At 38.1% G+C, this 26,720-nt stretch overlaps 3 pseudogenes; 1 reads left to right on the top strand and 2 right to left on the bottom strand.

The window, feature by feature from the left end:
- Positions 1 to 153: 153 nt before the first annotated feature.
- On the top strand, positions 154 to 1,213 carry LOC124975158 (ornithine decarboxylase-like; annotated as a pseudogene).
- Positions 1,214 to 4,286: 3,073 nt separating this feature from the next.
- Positions 4,287 to 5,452, bottom strand: LOC124975157 (SNW domain-containing protein 1-like; annotated as a pseudogene).
- An 8,699-nt stretch (positions 5,453 to 14,151) lies between these two features.
- Positions 14,152 to 15,111, bottom strand: LOC124975156 (E3 ubiquitin/ISG15 ligase TRIM25-like; annotated as a pseudogene).
- Between the last annotated feature and the right edge of the window lie 11,609 nt (positions 15,112 to 26,720).

Raw genomic sequence — 26,720 nt, 5'->3', positions numbered from 1 at the left:
ACAGGGCCAGTCAGCGCCGCCCTTGCACTGTGAGGTGAGTGGGCGGTGGAAGGGAGGCACAGCCAAGTGTCCAGCGGCCCACACTGACCCGCTCTGCCAGCAGGGGAACACTTGGTGGCAGAGAGGGTCGTGGGCCACTTCTCCTGGGTCCAGATGTCCTCACGGTGCCCAAGTCGTCCTTGTGACACCCACAGGTCGGGCCCCAAGCTGCACCACCCACAGTGTCTAAGCACACTGGGAGTCCCTGGGGATGCCTTTGGCTCCTCCAACCATTGTGCTCCTGGGCCCATCTGTGCCACTGATGATTTTAAAGTAGTCTGCCACCTCGGTGTTAAATGTGGTGCCACACTCAAAACCAGCAGACTTCTTTTGGAACTAGATAAAGAATCAAATATTGATGTCATCGGTATCAGTTTTCACATGGAGAATGGCTGCACTGATCCTGAGACTTTCCTGCAGGCCATCTCTGATGCCCACTGTCTTTGGCATTGTAGCTGAGGTTAGTTTCATCATGTATCTGCTTGATATTGGTGGAGGCTTTCCTGGATCTGAAGAAGTAAAGCTTAAATTTGAAGAGATCACCAGTGTGATTAACCCAGCACTGGACAAATACTTTCTGTGGGACTCTGGAGTGAAGACCATAGCTGAACCAGGTAGATATTATGTTGCTTCAGCTTTCATGCTTGCAGTAAAATATCATTGCCAAAAAAAAAAAAAAAATCATATTAAAGGAACAGGCAGGCACTGATGATGATGAGTCAAGTAAACAGATTTTATGTATTATGTGAATGATGGAGTACACAGATTATTTAATTGCATCCTTTATGATCATGCACATGAAAAACCTCTGCTGCAGAAGAGACCTAAACCAGATGAGAAGTATTATTCATTCGGCATATGGGGAATTACATGTGATGGTCTTGATGGGATTGTTGAGGGCTGCTGAAAATGCATGTGGGTAATTGGATTATTTTTGAAAACATGGTCGCATATACTGTTACCACTGCTTTTACATTTCATTGGATTTCAGAGGCCAACTGTCTGCTATGTGATGTCACAACCAACATGGCAGTGCATACAGCAAATCCAGAACCATGGCTTCCCACCTGAAGTAAAGGAGCAGGACATTGACACTCTGCCTGTGCCTTGTGCTCAGGAAAGCAAGATCAAATGTTATTTGGCAGCCTGTGCCTCCACTAGTATCAACGTGTAGATGCCACTCTGTAGCTGTTAACTGCAAGGTTAAGTTAACGGATCTGGGAGAACCACTTAACTTAATTACTGCTATTTTTGAAATGTCTTTCTAAGAGTAGGATTGGCATAGATGCAGCACTATGGACTAAAAGTTGGGGTCACACTTATCTATGTTCTTATGGAAACTATTTGAATATTTGTTTATGGATTTTTATTCACTTTTCAAACTATCTACTGAAGAGTGTCCCCTCAGCTGGCCAGCAAGCATTTGTAGCTTGTACAATGGACGAATGGGTCAAAAGCTTAATGTTGTGACCTGTTTTGAAAATAAAGTATCATGAAATAATTAGGTATTGGGGGAAAAAAAAGAACTGCACTCTGAAGGAAATCTTCTGGGATTGAACATAAGCATCATCTAAGAAAGAAGTTGGAGCAATTATCTGCTTCAGTCTCAAACAAATCCAAACAAAATAGAGGGTGTTCAAAGAAAACCCAGGCATCAATTCTTTCCCCTTAGACAACAAAATCAGAATCTCCAAATGTGCTGATAATAATAATAGAGGTTTAATTAACTGGATAATCAATATGGTCTCATGTTCTGGGTAAGTTTCCATTAGGTCCTCTCTTATAGTTTGAATCTGGAATGTTCCCTGAAGGCTCATCTGCTGAAGACTTTGCCCCCAACATAGCAGTGTTCAGAGGTGGTGCTTTCAGAAAGTGGTTGGATCATGAAGGCTTTGACATCATTGACTGATTATTCTACCAACAGATTCATAATTCAATGGCATTACTGGGATGAATCGGAAACCATAGTGAGTGGGATCTAGTTGAAATACGTGGGTCCATGGGAACATGCCCGGGAAGACTTGTCCCTGGCATCTTCTCCACTCTCTGCTTCCTGACTGCCATAATGTGAGCAGTTTTCCTTCATCACACCCTCCACACCATGACATTCTGCTTCACCACAGGCTCTGAAACAATGGAGCCTAGTAACATGGACTAAAACCTCTGAACTTGTGAGGAAAAAATAAACCTTTTCTCCTGTTTTTGATGTTTTTATTAGTGCCTTATAGTTATACATAACAGTGGGGTTCATTGTGACATCTTCATAAATGCATATAGCATAGATTGCTCTGTTTCAATCCATAGTACTTCCCCTTTCCCTTCCCTCCTTCCTCTCCCTGATTCCCTTCCTATACTTTATTGGTCTTCTGTTCATTTTTTAATTTATGCATTGTAGTTATACATAAATTTGATATATGTCATAGATGATATTGTATATTTTGGTCAACTTCATACCCAGCTCTTCCCCTTTCCCTCCTATCATTCATCTAACCTCTATTTCACTTCTAATTTTGTGAGATCACTTTAATTTTTTTTCTCTCCATCTTCAATGTATAAGAGAAAACATTTAACCTTTGACTTTCTGAATCTGGTTTATTTCTCTTAGACTGACTCTCTCCAGTTCCATCCATTTACCAGCATATGACAAAGCTTTGTTTTTCTTTATGACTGAGTCAAACCTGTGTGTGCATGTGTGTGTGTGTGTGTGTGTGTGTGTGTGTGTGTGTGAACCACATTTTCTTTATCCATTCATCTATTAACGGACACCTAGGCTGGCCATGAGAGAACATCTGTCATCTGTAGGATAAGTATTTACAGTCACCCCAATAGACATGTCAGTCCAAGTGGTATTGTAACACATTCAGTCTTTAGCTATCTGAACCCTCCTGTGAGAGCTGCACCTAATGTATGCCTCCCACTGGGCTCTACCAGGAGTAGGAGTCCAGGGAACCTGGGAAGGAAGTGAGTCAGGGTGACAACCAAGTGTCCTGGTGCCTGCATTCCTGTTTCCTGGAGACCTTGGTGTTAACATTTTCTATTTCTTCCTAGGTGGGGATCCAGAGGTTTGCCTCCGAGAGCCCAAGACAATTGGATACCGTGAGGAAACACTGGAGGGAAAAGGAAGGGAAAAGCAGAAATGAGAAGAATTGGTCACATGGAAAATAGGTTCTTGAGAAGATGCCAATGGGGTGAGTGGCTAAAGTGTTACACTTTGCTTGTTTAATTTTGTCTTCTCTCTCTCTCTCTGTGTATGAGTGTGTGTGTGAGAGAGAGACAGCGTTAGTTACTGGCATGGAATTCAGGGCTTTGCACATCAGATCTCACATACTATAAGCATTGGTATGTATTTATCTCCACAGTATGCTGATTTTAATTCTTTTAGATAAATACCAAGGAATGAGATATCTGGGTTATATGGTGAATTCATTCCTGGTCTTTTGAGGAATCTCCATAATACTTTCCAAAGTGGTTGTACTAATATGCTTTCCCACCAATAATGTAGGTGTACCTTTTCCCCTCTACCCTTGCCAGCAGTTATCATTATTTTGATGATTGCCATTATGAGCGAGATGAAATCTGAGGAAAATTTTGATTTGCATATTCCTGATTGCTAAAGATGTTGAACATTTTTTTTCATATATTTGTTGTTCATTTGTATTTCTTCCTTAGAAAATCTCGAATTAGATTGTTTTTGGCTATTTATTGAGTAGGTTTTTTAAATTTTTTTTCTTTTTTTTTGCTATTAAGTGTTTTGAGTTTTGTTTTTTGGTTTTTTTTGTTTTTTGTTTTTTTGGTCTAAATGTTTTTTGAAATAAATAGTTGCAAGATCTTACTTTCCTCACTCTAAACTAAAACATAACAATACAGGCAAAATTCATTTGGTAGCATAGTTCCAATATGTGAACTTTCTCCTCATCATGGTTAGGGTAGTATTGTTCATAAGCAGTTGTTCTTCTATAAAATATTACCCCAGACTACTAGAGTGACACAAGGTGGTCTTAATTCTGTGTGTGGGCAGTATGTTATATAGGTGCAGAAAGGTGGGAAAGGTACAAACACAACTTTTAAGAAAGTAGAAACACAAATGTTTAAGAAAACTAAATAATTGAAAGTTGAATTTTCAATTCCCCCCATCTCCCATAATAAAAAGTAGTGCTGGGATCTGACACCTACATTTGGTTTTTATCCTGACCATTTACAAAGTGTTCCCCCATAACTTGCATCTTTAGGAGTATGAGTAATATAGTTCATTCATGCTGAAGACAGGTATATCCACTCCTTCCTCTTCTTCCCTTCTTGTTCATATTCTTTATGGCATGTGCTATCTGAGGGTCTTTAAGAGTCACCCTACTGTTTAGCTCCTTCCAAAAACTTGTCCAAACCAAAAGAATCTTCTTCAAACTGAACTGGTCCTTCTTGGCCTCTCCGTCTATGATCTGAACCAGAAATCTCTTTGTCAGGAACAAATCTGTTGGTCTTTATTCTAGTTTCTAGGTCATCACCATACATATCCTTGTCCAGATTTTTACTGGGCCTATAAACACTCTGAGTCATATCTTAACCACCTCTCCATGCTTGATCATATACACTGTAAATTTCATCTTCTCCACCTGCAAATCCATTGTCTACACCCTAGATTGGTTGAAAATCCTTTGATCATACTGCAGTTCATTGGAATTCCAATGATTGGGCACACAGGAGCAATGAGTTCACTGATATTTCGATTTTCATTTCTCTGCAGCTTTGACCTCTTATCAAGAGCTTCCCTAAAAAGATTCCAGTCATGCTGTCTCTCTTTTCATCTATCACGACAGATTTCATCTCTCTCAGGTGTCTCCCCATCCTCTTTTTCCACATGGGTTTTGATCCCACTTCCCTCTCTCTGGCTTTTTGGTCCATTTCTTTAAGTTTCTCTTTGTTTCTCCTTTTCTTTTTGAGCCATCTTTTGCTGTATTTGGACACGCATTTCCACAGCTTCATGAATCTTCCAAAGTTCTCATTAGATTTATTGTCTGAAGTCCTCTTCCATCAGCAGCTAGATGTTTATCTAATGGAATGGTATAACCCTTTGAATTTTTCCACTTGGAAATAGGAGAAATCTTCCACTATTGTTCCTTTACAGTCATTTTTGACTAGGAAAATGCATGACAGATGCAGGAAGAGGTGTTCCCTGGGGAATTTTCTTATTAATCTTAAATCTTGGAGGTTCCATTGGATCTTACTGCATTTCTACCATTTGACTAGCTCTCTGTTTAGCTCCAGAGTTGAAAACTACTCCCTGCTGAGATGGTGTGTAGTGGATGTTCTGAGCAGGAGCCAGTTTATCAGCTGCTGGTTCTGGCATGGCTGTGGCAACCTTCTGTTATACAGATCTCTCTAAAGTTACCCTTGTCTTTTCTGTTATCTCTTTAATAAAGGTATACCCAGGATATCAGTCCATGTTGTTCTGAGCTCCAGACAAAGAGAAGAAAAAGGTGGCTACTCCCAGACCCTTCAATGTGGAAGACCCGATTCCTTTTGAGTTTTTATATACTCTGGATATTAAACCCTTGTCAGAAGAGTAACTGGCAAAGATTTTCCCTCATTCTGTAGACTCTTTTCTTTACACTCTTAATGATTTCCTTTGCTGTGCAGAATCTTTTTAATTTAATGACATTGCACATTGTTTCTTGGTTTTATTTCTTGAGCTATAGGAATCTTATTAAGGTTGTTGCCTGTGCCAACATATTGGAGTGTTGAATTTATTTTCTTCTAGGAGTTTTACTGTTTCTGGTCTAATTCCTATGGTTTTTATCTACTTTGAGTTGACTATTGTGGAGGGTGAGGGGTAGGGATCTAGTTTCATTCTTCTACATATAGATACCCAGTTTTCCCATCACCACTTGTTAAAAGGACTTTTTTCAATGTATGTTTTTGGCACCTTGGTCAAGGATCAGATGACTGTGTTTATGTGTATTTGTCTATGTGTCCTCTAATCTCTTCCACTGATCTTCATATTTATTTTTATGCCAATACTGACTTTGTTATTAAAACTCTATAGTATAATTTGAGATCAGGTATTGTGAAGCTTCCCAGCTTGCTCTTACTGCTCAGGATTGCTTTGGCTATTCTGAGCCTTTTATTCTTGCATATACATTTGAGAACAGTGTTTTCTAGTTCTGTCAGGACCACCATTGGCACTTGATATGAATCTCTAGATTTCTTTTGGTAATATGGTCTTTTGATTATTTTAATTTTACCTATTCATAAAACATGTTCAGTCTTTCCATCTTCTAAGGTCTTCAATTTATTTCTTCAGTGTTTTATAATTTTAGTTATAGAGATATTTACCCCATTAGATTCATAAGTTTTTTTTTTTTTTTGAGGCTACTGTGAATCAAGTAGTTTCCTTGATTTCTTTCTTCATGGATTCATTATTTTTCTTTTCTTTTTTATTTAAAAATTTTTAATTTATTTTTTAAATTAGTTTTTATTTTTACAGACTGCATTTTGATTCATTGTACACAAATAGGGTACATCTTTTGTTTCTATGGTTATGCATAATGTAGATTCATCCATTCATATATTGAAGCATAAGAAAGCTATTGATTTTTTTGTATGTTAATCTTTTATCCTACTGCTTTGCTGAATTTGTTGATCAGGTGTAGAAATCTTCTGGTGAATTATTTTTGCTGGGAGGGAATGTCCTCTTTGTGTAGGATCATGTCATCAGCAAACAGAAATAGTTTGACTTCTTCATTTCCCATTTGCATCCCTTTAATTTTCTTCTCTTGTTTCATTGCTCTGGCTAGAGTTGCAAGGACTGTATTGAATAGGAGTGGTGAGAGTGGATTTAGAGGAAAAAGCTTCAGTTTTTATATTAACTTCGTGTTTGTCATTATAACCTTTATCATATTGAAGTAAATTCCTTCCATCCCAAGTTTTTTCACTGCTTTTAACATAAATAGGTGGTAAATTTTGCCATTGACTTTTTCTGCATCTGTAGAGATGATGGTGAATTTTTTGTTCTTGAGTCTGTATGATGAATTACATTGATTTATATATTTTGAACCAATCTTGCATCCCTTGGATGAATACAACTTAATCATGGTACACAATCTTATTAATGTGTTTTTAAACATATTTGCTAATATTTTACTAAGTATTTTTGCATGTATGTTCAGTGGTCTTGTCTGCAGTTTTCTTTCCTTGATGTATGTTTTTGTACTTTTGGTATCAGGATGATGTTGTCCTCATAAAATGAGTTTGAGAGTGTTCCCATCCTTTTTATTTCATGTAAGAATATGAGAAGAATTGGCATCAGTTATTTAAGGGTCTGGTAGAACTCAGATGAGAATCCATCTGGTCCAGGGGTTTTCTTTGTTGGATGACTTTTAATTGCCACTGCAATCTCATCATTTGTTATTGGTCTGTTTATATTTTCTCTATCCTTTTGATTCAGTTTGCGAAGGACATATGCATCTAGAAATTTGTCAATATCTTCTAGATCTTCCAATTTATTGGGATATAAGTTTTCAGAATAGACCTTAAAAGTTCTCTGGGTTTTAGAAATGACTGGTGATGTCTCCTTTTATTTCTAATTTTGTTGATTTGGGTATTCTCTTTCTTTTGGTTAGTTTGGCTAGGGATTTATTAATATTGTTTATCTTTTCAAAAACCAATTTTTTGCAGCTTTGATTCTTTGTATTTTAAAATATTTCAATGATTTTGGCTGTGATCCTTATTTTATTCTGTCTTCCACTGATTTTTGGAATTAGTTTGTTCCTGTGTTTCTAGAGCTTTGACATGTAGCTTTAGATTGTTCATTTGGTATCAATCTGATTTTTTGTGTGTGATGTGGTTGCTCTTGTTGTTTTGTGTGTGTGCGTGTATAGTCACTTAATGCTAAATGTCCTCCTATTAAAAGTGGCTTCATAGTGTCACAGAGATTTTAGTGTTATTGTATCTCCATTCTCGTTTGATTTTAGTAATTTTTTAAAAAAATCTCTGCTCTCATTTTTTCTATGCTCCATTCATTTAAGAGATAATTGTTCAATCTCCATGTGTTCATGTGGTTCCTATATTTTTTTACTATTGATTTCTAATTTTATTTTATTATGATCTGATAAGATACTAAGGATAACAACAATTTTTTTTCTTTTTTCTTCAAGACTTGCTCAATGACTTAAAACAGGGTCTGTTTTGGAAAAACTATCACAAGTTCTTGAGGGAAAAAATATTCAGCTATTGGGTAAATTTTATATAGATATATGTTAGGTTCATTTATAGTATTATATGGATCACAATTGTTTTCATTGATTTTATCTCTGGATCACCTAATCTAGTATGGGAGGGGTGTGTTCAAATCACCCAGTTTTATTGTTTTGGAGTCTGACTGGGACTTAAAGTCAATAAGTGTTTATTTCATGTAATTAAGTGCACCAACATTTGGGGCATAAATATTTCCTACCATTGTATCTTTTGGTTGAGTTGTTCCCTTTAACTGTATGTAGTGACTTATCTCTTCTGATTAATTTTTGCTTAAAACCTGTTTTATCAGCCATGAGAAGAGCTATTCCTTGTTTTTGGACTCCATTTGCATAAATTATATTTTTTCATTTTTTGCTTTCAGTCTTGGATGTCTTGGCATTTAATATGAGTAACTTGCAAACAGTATATGGGTTTTGTTTTTCAATACAATCAGACTGTTCAGTGTTATGTCTATTGTTCTGAGACATTTTGTTTTGTTTCTGAGATTTAATTCATTCTTAATTTTTACATACTTTACTGCCCTTCTGGAGAGCATCACCAACTTGAGAACTCTAGGATTTGTTTTTGAGTTCTTTGTATAGTATATCTTTGGTTTAGTGATCATGAATTGTTTTGGTTTATTCAAATATTTCTTTCTTTAAGTTGATTTATCATGTATTTTGTCACAGTAACAAAAGCTGACTAATAAATCTTTCAACTTGCCTGGGCCTCTGAAGATGCAGAACACTAATTAGTTTCCTCCTATTAAATATCCTAATATGTTCATTATTTTATTATTCTTATTATTTTCTCTGTTAAAAATGACTTATACTTTTGTACATATTCTGGATTTTTACACAGTCTTAACAGATGAACAAAATTAAATGGAATGCGGTTTTGGTTATCATAATTAAAGTTGTATAACAGATTTTTTTTTATGGTGCTGGGGATTGCCTGGGGCCTTGTGCATGCTAGGCAAGCACTCAACCAACAGAGCTATCTTCCCAGTCCCATACAAATAATTTTAAAAGCATTTTTAACAATCAAACCTTATCACCTATAGGAACTGGATTACAAAAGTCATCTCACTGAATGGCTCTTTTCAAACATTCTCAGCTTTATTCATTCTACACACTAGCAGTATGCCATATGATGGCATAATACTGTGGTGTCCTTATATTAATGTTCCACTTTCTCTCCTCTGTTATGCTTTATAATGGCAATCTTGCATTTTTATATAGCACCAAGCCAGCAGACTATATAGGCCCTAATGACATGTGTTCTTACTATCAAAACACTTTTTTTAAAAAATAATTTTTTTAGTTGTGGGTGGACACAATACCTTTATTTTTACTTTTATGTGGTGCTGAAGATTGAACCCAGTCCTCACCCATGCTAGGTGAGTGCTCTACCACTGAGCCACAACCCCAGTCCCATCAAAATACTTTATATGAAGTCTTACAGAATTTGAATATAAAGTCTTAGCAAATATTTTACCATTACTAAAGTGTATGTATGCTTATAAATGAAAAAAATTATTCTAATAAAAAGAATATAAACATGATGATGCAGACAACCCATAGAATGCTCTTGTTACACTTTACACAGGTTTCTAATTCCCAGTCCCTGCCACCAGCTCTTGTCTACTAATGAATCAGTAAGGATGGTGCTAAGGTCAGATGTAATTCTTCATTTGTGATGACTGAATTTCAGAGAGCAAGTTAAAATATTTTTCCAACTTCCCTGAATCTTTTCCTGGCATCCAGCTTCAGCTAGACAGATTTCTCTGCTCACTCTACTATGCCAAAGATCACACAGTGTGTGAAATGACACCTGCTGAAGGTGACTGGTAGTGCAGGCAATGTGCAGTATATCAAAGAATGTGCTCTCTTCTTTCAAACCATAATCTCTGTTCCAAAGAGATTGATTTTAACATCAGAATTAAGTTGGTCCTCTCTCTGGGCTTGTTCTTAATACATTGGCCTTCATCATACAAGTGACAGCAGAGGACTATTTCATCAAAACCTGACTATTGATTAAACACCTCTGTCCTGGAGAGAAACCATACTCCCTCTGTCAATATATAAAGGCAGAAATGGAGTTTCAGATCTAACTTTGCTTAAGGGACACATGAATGTTACTTTGCCTGATAGCTATGACTCTTTTTCAAGAAAAGCAATTTGCTGATTTTCTTGAGTGACTATTCTTTTTTCCCTTTTTAATTCTCATTAATGATTTTGCTAAGAAATAATTTCCCATTTCTATATTCTTGTCTTCTTGGTGTTCTGTAATTCATAATTTTCATCTTCTTCCTAAACTTTCCTCTTCATAAACTTTCAATGTTTCCATATGAGATACTACTTTTCAGCCCATGGAGTTTATATTATTGCTTTTTCTCTTTACCATCTTGCAAATTCTCTTAACCATTATCTGAGCTTGGTAACATTCTAAACACAGAAAGGCACTTTCATTAGAGAAAAACTGGTACAATGATGTACAGAAAAGATAGAAAATTATCACTGAGAGTCATTCAACACCTTCTTTCTTAACACATACTGTAGTGGTGTTGGTTAATTTGGAAGCATTTTGAAAGCCATCAGACCATCAATGCAGGTATATACATATGACATTCACAACTCTGCACTGTTTGATGGACTCTTCTCTCTGTCATCCCTCAGCAGTATCCTGAGTTTATGCCACCCTCCATCATCCCAGATCCATGAACCTCTGGTTACCATTCACCTTCAGCCAATGGAAAGCACTGCTGGGAAGAAGTGGGCCTGAGGATAAAGAGACAAGGGTGCTCATTCCATGGCCTTAATTGTCTTTCTTGAAGTTTTTCTAAAGTCATTGCTGAGGTGGCAGCAGTTCTTCCATGACTACCTCAGGCCAAAACCCAGGAATACATCCTTCCCTGTCCATGATACCTGGAGATACAACCATCTTTCTGCTGTCATGGGTCCATAAATGTACTCTATAGCACTGCCCACACCTCTCTGAAATGTCCCTGCATCAAAGGCCCTTCAACAACCCCTCTGTGTATGCCATTTATTTCAAGATATGGTGATTTTGACTTAAAATTTGAATACCATCCTTTCTTTTTCTTTGAACTTTGGAAAGACCACAAACTGTCTCTAGGAAAACACTTATCTTTCACCCAATTGTGAAAATGGCCCATGAAAGGCCATTTCTATTCAAAAATAGTTCTTCATCCATCCTTCTACACTTTTTTTATAATGTTCAAGTTACATGGAGAGAAAGATGTTTTCTTTAGTTCAGTTAGAGAACAAGCATGAAGGCAAAACACTGAGCCCTACTATAAGAATGTAAAGGCAAATATTATGTGGGCTAAGCCTCAAGGATGCCTTAGCTATACAGGGACCACACATTTTTTCAGACATAAATATCACCTACATCAGAGAGCTCTGGAATTACTGAGTCCACCTGTACCTGTAGGCTGGTGTTTCTTGGCTCCAAAGAGTGCGGCTGTATCAGTTAATCCAAAACTGATGAGGGGCAATGGGGGATTAGGAAAGACAGACATATACACAGAGAAAGCTGAGACCATGTAGATTTTTATACTCTTATGGAGATATAATGACCCAGAGCTAACTCAGCATGTTTATTATTATAGGTTTTAACATCAAAATGATTTTTTGTGAGAAAGTTTCTTCAAAGCATGCAGGATAAAATACAAAGTGCTGGGCAATCCAATTATAATTATCAACTTGCATTCATAATTCTATACCCCCAGAAACTTGTGCCTGAACTCAGGGTCAAGACTGATAGTGCTGTGGCATGCATGGAACCTCTTTTGAGCAGGGTGTCACCATAGCATCTGGGCAGTCTTAACTAGTGCCTTTGCACACGGACTTCCCAGCACAGGCATGCTCCTGTCACAGTGACAGAGACCATTATTCAGATCATAGCTCTTGATTGATTGTTACAATATTGAAATATTTCTACAGTGGTTGATGAAGAATCCTGAATGGCCCTCTTTTACTGGCCTACCCCTACCTCTTTTATGGCACCATTTATAGTTCCATGTTCTCTTTGCAGCTAAAGACTTCTGGGTTGAATCCAGCCCTACAGATGACATCAATTCTCATTGGTTGCAGTCTGTGCCATTCTTGGTTTAAGTTTCTGAATATCATATGTGGAGATACTGTTTTTATTTAAATCTTTGGCATTTTGGAGTTTATCATATTTTTGGCATTAATTTGGATTTTTGGAACTAATACTCTAAATATTATTTACTTTGACTACTAATTTTTGCACCCCTATACTTTCTACTTGATCTTAATTTTTTTCACTCTGGAACTCTCCCATCTGTATCAACTCTAGAATTCAGTTTTCAAATTGGATAGTGCTAATCAATTTCATCAAAATCATTAAAATAATGAGAGTGGTGTTAGTTACTTCTAGACACAGTGACAGAATCATATGGGACCTTGTCTTTCAGCCAAGTGTTGCTGTGAGAGAAGGAAAGAGTCCCCTTTTTCTGGTTACACCTCTCTACAGAGGTCATAGTCAGCTTGGGTTGTCATAACAAAGTGCCATGACAGGGTTGCTCGAACAACAAAAAAATATTTACTAACAGTTCTGGAAATGAAGACTGAGAAAACAGGCTATGCTTTCCTTAACTGTGTCTGACATATTTCACTTAACTCCATGTCCTTGAGTTCCATCAGCTTTCCTACAAATGACAGGATTTTTTATTCTTTATGGTTGAAAAATACTCCGTATAGTATATATACTTTTTAAAAGTTTGTGTATATGTTGACAGGCACCTAGACTGAGTCCATATCTTTCCACATTGTGAATAGTGCCACAATAAACATGGGCATTGAGGTATCAATTTGTATGCTCACTTTACTTTGGAGAAATGCCCAGCAGTGGTATACCTGGATCATATGATAGTTCTTTTTTTAGTTTTCCAAGCAAGATCCATCTTGTTTTCTATAGAGTTTGTACTCATTAACATTCTCACTATCAGTGTAAAAGAGTTCCTTTTACTCTATATCCTCACCAGTATTTATTATTTTTTTAATTTATTTTTTTATAATAGTCATTCCAACTGGGGTAAAATGAAATTTCATTGTAGTTCTGATTTTTATTTTCCTGATGGATAAAGATGTTGAACATTTTTTTTCTTTTATTGACTGGCCATTTGTATTTCTTTTGTGAAGTACATTCAGATAATTGTTCCATTTCTTATTGTATTACATATTTATTAGTTGTTGAGTTTTGAGTTTTTTAAAAAAATATATTCTGCATATTATTCCTCTGTCAAATGAATAGCTGAAAAAGATTTTCTCTCACTCTCTAAGTTATCTTTTCACTCTGTTTATTATACCCTTAGCTGTGCAGAGGTTTTCTAATTTGATTCATCCCTCATTGTTAGTGAATAGGTGGCATTAGTGCCTCCCTTGCCCTAAAAGTTCAGTTTCCCATGGACCTGAAGTCCATGGTGAAAAGGGGCAACACCCATGCAGAGGGGCTGAAAATGGGGTCTCAGCCAATCATTCCCTGTGAGCACAGGCTGATGAGGGGCTGTGAGTACCCCTCTATAGAACTTGCCAATGACAGTATCTAGTTATAATTAAATAAGAGTGGCCTTGTGGCTTAAAGGTTTCCTTTCAAGAACCTACAGACCATGATACAGGACCAGGAAGCAAGGAGGAAATTGTGGCCCAAATAGACCTGTGCTCCTCTGCTGGTGGGCTTCATCTGCCAACTGACCAGTAAAACCAATGGTAAACTAACCACTCCTGCAAGAAATGAGGAATTGCTGGGAGAACTTTGGAAGCACATTTATTAAACTGCCAGTGGCAAGAAAATTGGCCCTGTGGGTTTCAGAAAAGTACTTTGGAATAGAGATTTTCATTTGTCACAAATACTAAGCAGTCCTTTTTGTGCATGTATGGTCAGCTCATGGTCCAGCTCCACCTTGTGGACATAGACTGGCTTCATTGAGACTGTTTGCTGTTTTGATGCTTTCTTTAGACATTCAAACTCTTTCCCTTTCACTAAGCTCTCGATTTCCTTTTTCAGGGTCTGGATCTCACTTTTCTTCTTGAGGAGAATCTGGTAAATGAAGTCAAAATTGTTGATGACCCTCTTCCCTTCTTCCTTTATCTTGCCTATGTAGTTGGCCTCGGAGGTAACAATGGGAACTTTTGTTTTCATGTATTCCTGTCTCAGTTGCTCCATCTTCCTTTTGGCAGCCTCCTGCAAGCTTTGCTGTCTGGGTTTTACATTCTCCAGTGCTCTTGAGGCTCCATTGATGGTTAGTTTATGCCTCAGTTTATTCTCCTGATTCAGGGACACTGGAAAGCTGGATTTGTGCTCCACCAGGTAGATGTGGCAGATTCATTCATCATGTGTGGGGCAAAATAAGTCCCATGGCTGAGAACATTTGCGGCTCAGCAGGTTTCAAACCCATAACTGCAACAGGTCTTGGAAGGCAGGACTCTCAAGGTGTGGCCATAAGTGCTCCTGATAGAAGGCCATGCATTTCAGGCAAGTCTTCAGGGCCTCTGCCATAAGGCAGTGGTCACACACCAGCTGGGTGGATGGACTGGAGGCCAGGGAACTGGCATCCTGTTGGTGTTGGGCACATGCTTCAGCTAGGCCTATAGAAACTGGTCCACCACCATGTACAGCACCATGTTCTTCATCTCCAGGAGTGCTGGCACTGGTATGGCTTGCCTTGGATGGCCCATGTCTCCTCCAGGCACAACTGACAAAGTTGAGGCCACAAGGGATGGTGACCAGCTCCTTCAAGATCTCCAGGCAAATGGAACACAACAGCTCCTATGTCAGTCAGAATAGCTCAGTCATGGCACTTCTGGGGACACCCCCGACAAGTCACCCAGGCACAGTGAGAAACCAACACATGACCATCCCCAGGCTGTATAGGACACTATCAAGTCGTACTCAAAGTTTAAACACTCATACAGTCCAGGCACATCCAGTGGTCTTGTGATGGTAGGCATAAAACCTACAAGCCATCTAACTTATTTTGGGGGTGGGGAGGTCCTGGAAATTGAACCAAGGGGTGCTTTATCACTGAGCCACATCCCTAGTTCTTTTTATTTTTTATATTTTCTTAGGATCTTGCTAAGTTGCTTCTGGTCTCTAAGTTGCTGAGGCTGGCTTTGAACTTGCTATCCTGCCTACTTTCTGACTCTCTAGGATTATAGGCATGCACCACTATGCCCAGCTCATCTAACTTAACTTGTTGTTGTGCACTTGTGAAGCCTGTACTGAAATCAAGCAGATCCATTTTGATGATTGTAGAAGATAGTGTCACGTCTACACTCATTTTTTTTCAAACATTCTTTTCTCTTTTTTAAAAAATAATTTTTAGTTGTCAGCAGATTTTATTTATTTACATGTAGTGCTAAGAATTGAACCCAGTGCTTCACACAAGCTAGGCAAGTACTCTGCCACTAAGCCATGTCTCCAGCCCTACACTCACGGTCTTGGTTACTCTCTTGAGATTTAAAAATATGAGCAAAATGGGGCTAAGTCTTAAATTGAAATAAGTTTTTCCTAAACCTGTCTCCATACTTGCATGATAAAGTTTATCCCAAAGAGGCCTGTGTCTATGGTGAACTGTAACCTAGCTTTCTATGCCAACAAATTGAAACCCAATCTAAGGTAGGAATGCACTCATAACCAAGCAACTAATTCTCAGTCAATCATAGCAGTGCAGCTTCAGATAATCACGTGGTACACACTGCTCTGATTATGTGCATCTAGGTCAGAAATGGTGACTGCTGCCAATCAGATGGTTTCCATATGGCACTTCCTTTTCCCTGGCAGTGAGTGTTATCTGTGGAGGTGGTGATGGTGAGGGTTAACAGTCTTTGGTCCCAAGTGCCACTATGCTAGAAATCTTTTCTTTCTTTCTGTAGGCAAGCTTTGCTAAATTAAGAATTCTCAGTTTTCTTAAAACAATTCCCATCTAGGAACTAATTGTGAGAACCTGCCTATGTTCCTTCTGACATTTGGGGAAACTCAAAGACTATTTTCTGACCATTTTTGAGCCATCTGGAAGTGGACTGAGCTGAAGAATCCAGAAACACAGCGAGGCTACCTTGTGAATAACTGCTTCCCACCACAGGGCCAAAAGTTAGACCAGATCTTGAGAGGACCAGCCATGGGAAGTACATGAGCAAGGCCCTAGAAACCACAGGGAATGGCCATGAAAGAGCCCCCTCTGAACTCATGTCTACTCCAGACAGCATCCTTGGGCTCAGGGAAGAACAACACCCATCAAGTGATATTTTCTTGCTCTTTTACTCCCATGGTGGCTGCTGGACTTGTAGTGGTTAGAAGACAAGATCTCCAGTCCTATGTCGCAGAAGAGGTAGATGTACCAAATGCAAATGGAGAAGTCTGCCTGCTATTTGCTGACTTGGCTCTGCAGGATTCCAGCAAGACCTGCTATTCCTGAGAGAGAAACTTCCTGTTTTAATGCAGTGTTGTGTTTTGACTGTTAACCTGGGACTGGCAGTGTAATTACTGTAACAAGACATCATTTTGTCCCTGGAGAGAACCAGTGGATTTTTCATTATCTGAACATGAACAGGTAAGCCATGGGGACCCTAGATTTCACCCAAGGACTGGAAAAACCAGCACCAAAGAGCTGGCGTGCATAGGCAGTGTGGAGAGAACAAAGTCAGTTTTGAAGAACTCCATTAGTGCAGCTTGTTCACAGTCAAAGCAGCGGTCACTGGGATTATAGAAAACAATCCTTTAACACCAAAATAAATTAGTAAAAACCACTAAATATCATGTTAAAAAAGCAATTTGAAAAATTTCTTGAAGGAATATTCATTTTTTTCTCAGAACTGTAAATCTCTGGTATGTATTAAACATTACCTTTTGTGCTAGAAAATTAATTTCTTAACTCTGGAAATAATGTACCAGAATTGTGTGTACTTAATTTAGCAAGTAAAAGTTAAGTTGACAATCATACAGTAAAAATAAAAATCATCAAGTTAAGTTGGTAATATAATGAAATAAAAATTTAAAAAAAATATCAAAGGCATCCAATAGGAATTAGGCAAAGTGTTTTAATATTGTAACTCATTCACCCCTCACTACAATATTATTAACATTCATTCTCATTTTAGGAAGTTTATGTTTGGAGACACTGAGTGACTTGCCTAAGTCATAGACTGGAATGTGGAAAGTTTCTCTCACTCCAGGGACCACAGTGTACAAAGGAAATTCATACACCTCTTGAAGATTTTCTTGATGTTGGAAATAGGTATGTAAAGTGTTCCTAGCAACAAATTATGGCAGGAATATAAACGGGAGTGGGATAGTCTTTTTTGCAATGTTTCAGGAGGATTTATGAAATGATAGAGGTCTGTCTGTACAAGTGGTTGTTGGCAAAAAAAGATAGAGATTGTGACAACATGAGGGAGCAGGTAGCAGCAATTTCAAGTACTGGACAAAGGGGAAAAGAATAACTGCTGACATAATGAAAGTGAATGAGGGTGAGAAAAGCTAATGCACAAAAATGTTCAGGACTGCAGGTCGTGCCAGCCATGTTTCCTAGATGAGAACTTAGCTTTTTTACTCCCCATTTACTGTGGCTGGCACAGTGTTATTTTATACCTTTCTGGACATTAGTTTCACCTGTGTCATTTGCATAACTGTGGTGCAATAAGCGTGAGAAGCAGGGCCACATGTTTATAGGGAGATGGGGTGTTCTGGATATCACAGCTCATCTCAGGGAGGGACACCCTAGCAAATCTCTGAGTAACCACAGAGATCTACAGCTGTTTGGAAAATGCAGCAATCCACATTGACCCCAGAAATAATTATAGTTAATTGTGTTACAAAACATTGGTTATGAATGTGACCAACCTTAGAGAATACAGGGGGAAGCCACTGGGTCTGCCTGGAACTGGACATGCTATACTGTTCAGGTGGTGAGAAGGACAGAAAGTGGAGCTGTGTCTGGGGAAGTTTGGAGGAATTTCTTTCTATGAGAATTCTTTAGAAGTAAATGTGCTTGAAATTGTCAATAGCATTGTAGTCTACGAAAGGGAACTGTTCTTAGAGATAACATTGTAGAATGCCTCCCTGTTTTTGTTTTGTTTTGATTTTACTTATTTGCAAAAGAGCTTTTTCCCTTGGGGTATGAAGATGGCATCACATATTTTACATATTGTAAAATATGTATACATATTGTATTCTGGTGTGCCTGATTTGTTGAAGTCAGTGTGAAACCTATGTTAAAAGTCTCTTTTAAAGTTGAATTTGCAATTGATTCTAAAGGTCATTTAGAGAGTCTTCTATCTGTGTATTTAAAAACTCACTTCAAGCTGAGCATGGTAGTATACATCTATAATCCCAGGTACTCAGGAGTCTGAAGGAGGATGATTGCAAGTTGGAAGCCAGCCTCAGCAACTTAGCAAGACCAAGTCTCAAAATGAAATTAAAAAGGATCCTGGGGTATAGCTCAGTGGTACAGCATGTGTTTGTACTAGACCCTAGATTCAATCTCTAGTACTGCAAAACAAAACAAAACAAATTACTTTATTTGCAACAAAATGTTTTGATGTGAAAAATTTTGCAAAGAAAGGAGATGTATTTTTGTTACTATCTCCAATATCTTACTTTTTTGTTTTCTATTTCTTGCTATGTATAAAAATGCTGAAATGTTTATGAGATTTACAGTAGGTAAATCTTAATAAAATAAAATTCAGGTGACTATAAATTCTGTAATGTAAATATCTTTGTACTGGATTGAATCCCATGGATTACTTCTTCTGGATAAAGTTCTGGGTTTCTGCCATGAAAACTGCACACACAAATCATTGAGGTGATATGTGCCAGATGCATGTGCAGTGAATGATGGAATGTTGCTTTAATGCAAACTGTTCATTGCTGTTTTGTATAGCTTATTGAACTATAAATTCCTCCTGAGGAACAACATATTCAGCATATCACAATAAATTGCTATTTATTATGAATATTTGCTTTCGGAATTTACAACCACTTCTAAAGATTGAGGAGTAATCACTTAATTTAACCATATTAAAATCATTTTGAAAAGGATACTAGTAGTCTGGGCATAGCAGAGCACACCTATAATTTCAGCACCTAGGGAGGCTGAGGCAGGAGGATCACAAGTTCAAAGCCAGCATCAGCAATTTAGCAAGGCCCTAAGCAACTCAATGAGACACTATCTCTAAATGAAATACAAAAAAGGACCGGGGATATGGCTCATGGTTGAGTACCCCTGCCTTCAATCCCTAGTACCAAAAACAAAAACAACAAAAGAATACATTGGTGATCCAAGATGGCAGACTAGAGGGTGACTGCATCTCCAGTCACTCCAAAACCCAGGATTCAAGAAGGGGAAGCATTGAGTAACTCGGACTAAAATAGAGCCACGAGGTGAGTCTCCCCCACCGGGCAAAGCTCGGCCTGGGTGGCAGGCCCAGATAGAAGTGGCTTATCAGAGCAGGGCAGGGCAGCTAAAGTCTTCCCCAGGCAGCCCTGCACACTCTGGCGGTGGGCTCCTCCCACATGGCCAGCTTCTCCAGCTCCTCGGAGCAGGCCCCCCAGTAAGAGCTTTTCTGCACAGAACCAACTCCAAGTTCCAGAGCCAGTGCAGCAAGCTCCGGCCTGCATGCACCTTCAGAGACCAGGACAGGGCAGCCAGAGACTTCTCCAAGCAGCCCGGCCCCCTCTGGCGGGATGCGCCTTTCAAGGCTAGCTTCTCAGAGCAGACCACCCAGTGAGAGCCTTTCTACAGAGTCAGCCACAAGTCCCCGAGCCAACGGAGAGCTCTGACCCGCAGGCAGCCTCTGGGATCAGGGAAGGGCAGCCAGAGACTTCTCCATGTGGCCTGTCCCCTCAGGCTGCAGGCTCTTCCCACAGCGTGATCCAAGATGGCAGACTAGAGGGTGACTACATCTACAGTCACTCCAGAACCCAGGATTCAATAAGGGGAGGCATTGAGAGACTTGGACTAAAATAGAGCCACGGGGTGAGTATCCCGCACCGGGTGAAGCTTGGACTGGGCAGCAGGCACAGATAGGGGCGTCTTATCAGAGCAGGGCAGAGCAGCTAGAGTCTTTTCCAGGTAGCCCTGAGTACTCCGGAAGTGGGCGCCACCCACACGGCCAGCTTCTCAGAGCAGGCCCCCCAGTGAGAGCCTTTCCACACAGAGCCAGGTCCAAGCCCTGGAACCAGTAGTGGGATAGGGGCAGCTTTCTTTGGAAGCACTGCATTATCAAGTTCCTCCAAGACTTCAGGCTACTGAAGGCTGGGAGGTGATACACTGAAAATCTACAGGGACACTATAAGCCAATAGAGGAAATCTGCAATATCTCAGAGTCCCACTGACATCTGACCAATATGAGAAAACAAGGAAAGAAAATGTCCCAAACAAAACTAGATACTATATCAATAAAACCCAATGATAGCACAGCAGAAGAAATGTCAGAAAGGGAGTTCAGAATGTACATAAGTAAAACAATCAGGGAAGCAAATGAGGAGATGAAAGAGCAAAAGCAGGCATTGAAGGAGGAGATGAGAGAGCAAATGCAGGCATTAAATGACCGCACCAATCAACAGTTAAAAGAGCAAATATGGGAAGTAAGAGATCATTTCAATAAAGAGTTAGAGATACTGAAAAAAAAAACAAATAGAAATCCTTGAAATGAAGGAAACAATAAACCAAGTTAAAAACTCCATGGAAAGCATAACTAATAGGATAGAACACCTGGAAGACAGAACCTCAGACATTGAAGAAAAAATATTTAACCTTGAAAACAAAGATGGCCAAACAGAGAAGATGTTAAGAAATTATGAACAGAAACTACAAGATTTATGGGATATCATGAAAAGGCCAAATTTAAGAATTATTGGGATTGAGGAAGGCTTAGAGAAACAAACCAAAGGAATGAACAATCTATTCAATGAAGTAATATCAGAAAATTTCCCAAATCTGAAGAATGAAATGGAAAACCAAGTACAAGAGACTTATAAGACTCCAAATATACAAAATTATAACAGACCCACACCAAGGCACATTATTATGAAAATACCTAACATACAAAACAAAGACAGAATTTTACAGGCCGCGAGAGAAAAGAATCAAATTACATTCAGGGGGAAACCAATAAGAATATCAGCAGATTTTTCAATCCAGACCCTAAAAACTAGAATGGCCTGGAACAACATTTACCAAGCCCTGAAAGAAAACAGATGCCAACCAAGAATCTTAATTTCAGATTTGACAATGAAATAAGATCCTTCCATGATTAAAAAAAAAAGTTAAAGGTATTTACAAAAAGAAAGCCAGCATTACAGAACATTCTCAGCAAAATATTCCATGAGAAAGAGATGAAAAACAACAATGCAAATCAGCAACGGGAGGAACAGGCCTAAAGGAATAGCCAAATAAAGGAGAAACCAAATCATGTCAAAAAACAAATATGAGTCAAATGACTGAGAATACAAATCATATCACAATAATAACGCTGAATGTTAATGGCCTGAACTCATCAATCAAAAGACATAGACTGGCAGATTGGATTAAAAAGAAAAATCCAACAATATGCTGCCTACAAGAGACTCAACTATAGAAAGAGATATCCATAGACTAAAGGTGAAAGGATGGGAAAAAACATACCATGCACATGGACACAGCAAAAAACCTGGAGTATCCATCCTCATTTCAGATAATGTGGACTTCAAGCTAAAACTAGTTAGAAGGGATAATGAAGGACATTACATGCTACTTAAGGGAAGCATAAATCAGCAAGACATAGCAATCATAAATATCTATGCCCCGTACATTGGTTCATCCATGTATGTCAAACAAATCCTTCTCAATTCCAGAAATCAAAGAGACCACAACACAATAATATTAGGTGATTTCAACACACCTCTCTCACCACTGGATAGATCTTACAAACAAAAATTGAATAAAGAAACCATAGATCTCAATAACACAATCAAAAGTTTAGACTTAACCAACATATATGGAATATACCATCCAACGAATACACTTTCTTCTCAGCAGCACATGGATCTGTCTCTAAAATAGACCATATTTTATGCCACAAAGCTACTGTTAGCAAATAAAGAAGGTAGAGATACTACCTTGTACTCTATCAGATCATAAAGGATTCAAATTAGAAATAAATCACAGAATAAAAAACAGAAACCTCTCCAATACCTGGAGATTAAATAATACACTATCATATGATGAATGGACAACAGAAGACATGAAGAGGGAAATAAAAAAATTCTTAGAAGTAAACAAGAAGAAAGACACATCATAACAAAATCTCTGGGACACTATGAAAGCAGTACTTAGAGGAAGATTTATTTCACTGGGCGCATTCAACAAAAGAAGTAGAAATCAACAAATAATTGACTTAAAACTACAGCTCAAAGCCCTAGAAAAAGAAGAGCACACCAACACCAAAAGTAGTAGAAGACAGGAAATAGTTAAAATCAGAGCTGAAATCAACAAAATTGAAACAAAAGAAACAATTGGAAAAATTAACAAAATAAATAGTTGGTTATTTGAAAAAATAAACAAAATTGATAAACCCTTAGCCACACTAACAAAAAGAAAGAGGGAGAAAACTCAAATTACTAAAATTCGGAATAAACAAGGAAATATCACAACAGACACGAGTGAAATACAAAACATAATTAGAAACTATTTTGAAAATCTATACGCCAACAAAACAGAAAACCTCGAAGACAACAAGTTTCTACAGACATACGAATTACCTAAAATGAAAGAGGAGGACATACACAACTTAAATAAATCAATTTCAAGCAATGAAATAGAAGAGGTCATCCAAAGCCTACCAACAAAGAAAAGTCTGGGACCAGATGGGTTCTCAGCTGCGTTCTAAAAACCCTTTAAAGAAGAGCTTATTCCAATACTCCTCAAAGTATTCCAAGAAATAGAAGAGGAGGAATCCCTCCCAATCTCATTCTATGAAGCCAATATCACCTGACACCTAAGGCAGACAGAGACACATCGAAGAAACAAAATTTTAGAACAATATCCTTAATGAACATCAACAAAAAAATTCTCAACAAAATTTCAGCAAATCGCATCTAAAAATATATTAAAAAGATAGTGCACCACGATCAAGTGGGTTTTATGCCAGGGATGCAAGGTTGGTTCAATATCTGAAAATCACTAAATGTTATTCACCATATCAACAGACTTAAAGTTAAGAATAACATGATTATTTCAATAGATGCAGAAAAAGCATTCGATAAAATACAGCATCCCTTCATGCTCAAAACACTAGAAAAAATTGGGGTCGTGGGAACATTCCTTAACATTGTAAAGATCATCTACGCTAAGCCCATGGCCAATATCATTCTAAATGGTGAAAAACTGAAAGCATTCCCCCTAAAAACTGGAACAAGGAAGGGATGCCCTGTTTCATCACTTCTATTCAACATCTTACTTGAGACTCTAGCCAGAGCAATTAGACAAACCAAAGAAATTAAAGGGATACGAATTGAAAAAGAAGAACTCAAACTATCCCTTTTCACTAATGACATGATTATATATTTAGCGGAACCTGGAAATTCCACCAGAAAACTTTTAGAACTCATAATTGAATTCAGTAAAGTAGCCGGTTACAAGATCAATGCTCATAAATCCAATGCATTTTTATACATAAGTGATGAACCTTCAGAAAGAGAAATTAGGAAAACTACCCCATTCACAATAGCATCAAAAAAAATAAAATATTTGGGAATCAATCTCACAAAAGAGGCAAAAGACATCTACAATGAGAACTATAGAACACTAAAGAAAGAAATTAAAGAAAACCTTAGAAGATGGAAAGATCTTCCATGTTCTTGGATAGGCAGAATTAATATTGTCAAAATGGCCATACTACCTAAAGTGCTATACAGATTCAATGCAATTCCAATTAAAATCCCCATGATGTACCTTACAGAAATACACCAAGCAATTAATTATGAAATTCATCTGGAACAATACGAAACCCAGAAGAGCTAAAGCAATCCTCAGTAGCAAGAGAGAAGCAGGGGGTATCACAATACCCCCTTCAACTCTATTACAAAGAGAGATCTATTACAAAGTTGAGATCTTCAACTCTATTACAAAGCAATAGTAACAAAAATGGCATGGTATTGGTACCAAAAGAGACAGGTAGATCAATGGTACAGAATAGAGGACATGGACACAAACCCAAATAATACAATTTTCTCATACTAGACAAAAGGGCCAAAAATATGCAATGGAGAAAAGATAGCCTCTTCAATAAATGGTGCTGGGAAAACTGGAAAACTATATGCAACCGAATGAAATTAAACCCCTATCTCTCACCCTACACAAAACTCACCTGAAAATGGATCAAGGACCTCAGAATCAGACCAGAAACCATGCATCTTATAGAAGAATATGTAGGTCCGAACTTTCAACTTCTTGGTTTAGGATCAGACTTCCTTAACAGGACGCCCGTAGCACAAGAAATAAAAGCAGGAATCAACAACTGGTATAGATTCAAACTAAAAACCTTTCTCTCAGCAAAGGAAACTATCAGTAATGTGAAGAGAGAGCCTACAGAGTGGGAGAATAACTTTACCACTCATACTTCAGATAGAGCACGAATTTCCAGAGTCTATAAAGAACTCAAAAAACTCTACACCAAGAATACAAATAATCCAATCAACAAATGGGCTAAAGGAAATGAACAGACAATTCACAGAAGAAGATATACAAGCAATCAACAAACATATGACAAAATGTTCAATATCTCTAGTAATAAGAGAAATGCAAATCAAAACTACCCTAAGATTTCATCTCACCCCAATTAGAATGGCGATTATCAAGAACACAAGCAACAATAGGTGTTGGCGAGGATGTGGGGAAAAAGGTCCACTCACAATTGCTGGTGGGGTTGCAAATTAGTGCAACCACTCTGGAAAGCAGTATGGAGATTCCTCAGAAAGCTTGGAATGGAACCAGCATTTGACCCAGCTATCCCACTCCTCAGTCTATACCTGAAGGACTTAAAATCAGCATACTACAGAGATACAGCCACATCAATGTTCATTGCTGTTCAATTCACCATAGCCAGATTTTGGAACCAACCTAGATGCCCTTCAGTTGATGAATGGATAAAGAAACTGTGGCATATATATACAATGGAATATTACTACGCCATGAAGAATGATAAAATTATGGCATTTGCAGGCAAATGGATGAAATTGGAGAATATCATGCTAAGTGAGATAAGCCAATCTCAAAAAACTAAAGGACGAATGATCTCGCTGATAAGCGGATGAGGACATATAATGTGGGATGTGAGGGTTTAGCGTTAGGGTTAGTGTTAGGTTTAGGGTTAGGGATAAGGAGAGTGGTAAGAATGGAGGAAGGAAGGACTGTATAGAGGGAAAAGAGTGTTGGGAGGGGTGGGGGGAAGGGTAGAAAATAACAGAATTAATCAACAACATTGCCCTATGTAAATTTATGATTACACACATGGTATGCCTTGACTCCATGTACAAATAGAGAAACAACATGTATTCCATTTGTTTACAATAATAAAAATAAAAAATAAAAATTTAAAAAATTAAAGAAATTTAAAAAAAGAATACACCATTCTTTATAAAACATTAACTGTATAGAATCTTTCCTAATTTCTTTCCTTTTTCTGGGATAACCCAAACTTACCCTGTATAAGTTCCACTATAAAAAACCAAATAGTCCAATAGAGAATATTAGATGAGATCCATGACCATGTTGCTTTGTTTTATGATTTGATGACATTACAAGGGAGTACAGTAGAAAAATTAATAGATATAAATTCGTAATTATGGAGAAGGTGACTTCTTGCTGAACCAGATAGACTTAAGGAACTCTTGTGCAAGCTCCACTCCTTTTAATGAAAGGACTATGACCCTTTTATCATGATGGATAATCTGAGAGACTCAACCAATGACACATGCTTGGCAGATGCCTTTAAAATAAATGAAACAAGAAAAATGGGTTGCTTATGAGTGATAAGAAATGTGTAGTCTTACCAACTGAATCCTTTGGAAAATTCAATCGGTTTGTGAGAGTCTTACCCCAATCAGTGAATTAATCCCCAGATAGGGATTAACTGAGTGGTAACTGAAGTGGTAGTTTGTGGCTGGAAGGGAGTGGTTCACTGGGGGTGTGGATATGGGGCATATACTTTGTATCTGGAGAGGGAACTCTCTCTCTGCTTCCTGATCCCCATGCGAGCTGCTTCCCTCTGCCACACTCTCCTGCCATGAGGAATGGAGCCCCAAGGAATGGAGCTGGCCTTCAACAGACTAAGACCTCTGAAACTGTGTAAGCCCTCAAATAAACTTTTTCTCCTTTACATTGTTCTGCTTGGGTCCTTTAGTCACAGTAGCACAAAAACTGACTA

Source organism: Sciurus carolinensis, unplaced genomic scaffold (assembly GCF_902686445.1).
Source record: "Sciurus carolinensis unplaced genomic scaffold, mSciCar1.2, whole genome shotgun sequence".
NCBI lineage: Eukaryota > Metazoa > Chordata > Mammalia > Rodentia > Sciuridae > Sciurus > Sciurus carolinensis.
The sequence above is the reverse complement of the archived record's forward strand: the minus strand, read 5'-3'. Positions and strand labels throughout refer to the sequence as shown.